The 1,417-nt window shown below is 51.2% G+C and overlaps 1 non-coding gene across 1 annotated transcript; it reads left to right on the top strand.

Annotated features, from left to right (window-relative positions):
• The first annotated feature begins 1,078 nt into the window (after positions 1 to 1,078).
• Positions 1,079 to 1,171, top strand: TRNAI-UAU. Its single transcript is given in 2 exon segments — positions 1,079 to 1,116; positions 1,136 to 1,171. It is a non-coding gene; the product is annotated as a tRNA-Ile (tRNA).
• The last annotated feature ends 246 nt before the right edge of the window (positions 1,172 to 1,417 follow it).

Raw genomic sequence — 1,417 nt, 5'->3', positions numbered from 1 at the left:
CAAAAGCCAGAAAATCTGCAAATGTGAGCAGCATGTCGAAAAGTCACCAGCCACGTCCTCCTGGTGGCGCTGTAACTTTGCTGTGAAAGCTGCCACGTTGTACCCAGGAATCCGCTCTAGCACCTGTTCTTCAATGTACTAAAAAAAAATGCGTGGCTCGGCGCCCGTAGCTCAGCAGCTAGTGTGCCAGCCACATTCACCGGAGCTGGCGGGTTAGAATCCAGCCCTGGCCCGCCAAACAACAATGGCGGCTGCAACCAAAAAATACAAATAGCTGGGCGTTGTGGCCGGCGCCTGTAGTCCCAGCTACTCGGGAGGCTGAGGCAAGAGAACCGCTTAAGCCCAAGAGTAAGACATAGTAAGATTCTATCTCAAAAAAAAAAAATGCATTCATTAAAATAGGTGTGTAGGTGAGGTTGTGTCTTCACAGATCTGGTAGTGCTTGTCCATGAAATTGGTCTGTAACCACTGGAGCTCATCATCCATGATGATGTCCTGTAAATATCAAATCACAGCATCAAATTCTGCATCAGAGCATCTATCATCGCTGCTGCCACCCCTACTTGTATGGGTGAGCGGGCCAGTTGGGATCCTACTCAGCCCGGGGCCGGGGCCCAGCCTCCTCTCTGCTCCTTAAGGTCCCAGCCTGCATCCAGGGCACTGTAGTCAGTCGGCCAGAAGGGACCTAGTTGTGCGGCTGCTCCAAGCTCACTGCCCAGCCCGCACTGCGCCTGCGTGAGAGGCACACCCTTAGCCTCCCCAGCATCAAGGCCCTGCCAGCCGCTCTCCCTCTTTAAATTTTTTATTTTATTTATTTATTTATTTGAGATAGAGTCTCACTATGTTACCCTGGGCAGAGTGCTATGGCATCACTGCTCACAGCAACCTCCAACTCTTGAGCTTAAGCGATTCTCTTGCCTCAGCCTCCCAAGTAGCTGGGACTACAGGCGTGTGCCACAACGGCTGGCTATTTTTTTTTTAATTTTTATTTGCATATGGAACGCGAGGCAGAGCTGTCTGGTGAGGTCACGTGGCTATGAACAACTGAAATATTCTGCTGAGCGTTAATGCTGTCAGAGCTCCAGTGGCGCAATCGGTTAGCGCGTGGTACTTATATGACAGTGCAAGCGGAGTGATACCGAGGCTGTGAGTTCGAGTCTCACCTGGAGTACATCCTTTTTTTTTTTTTTTTTGAGACAGAGTGTCACTATGTCACCCTCGGTAGAGTGCCGTGGCGTTGCAGCTCACAGCAACCTCAAACCCTCGGGCTTAAGTGTTTCTCTTGCTTCAGCCTCCCAAGCAGCTGGGAACACAGGCACCTGCCACAATGCCCAGCTATTTTTTGGTTGTAGTTGTCATTGTTGTTTGGGGGGCCTGGGCCAGGTTTGGTCCCATCCGCTCTGGTGTATGTGGCTGG

Source organism: Otolemur garnettii, unplaced genomic scaffold, assembly GCF_000181295.1.
Source record: "Otolemur garnettii isolate 467f Iridium unplaced genomic scaffold, OtoGar3 scaffold00109, whole genome shotgun sequence".
Classification (NCBI taxonomy): domain Eukaryota; kingdom Metazoa; phylum Chordata; class Mammalia; order Primates; family Galagidae; genus Otolemur; species Otolemur garnettii.
The sequence above is the reverse complement of the archived record's forward strand: the minus strand, read 5'-3'. Positions and strand labels throughout refer to the sequence as shown.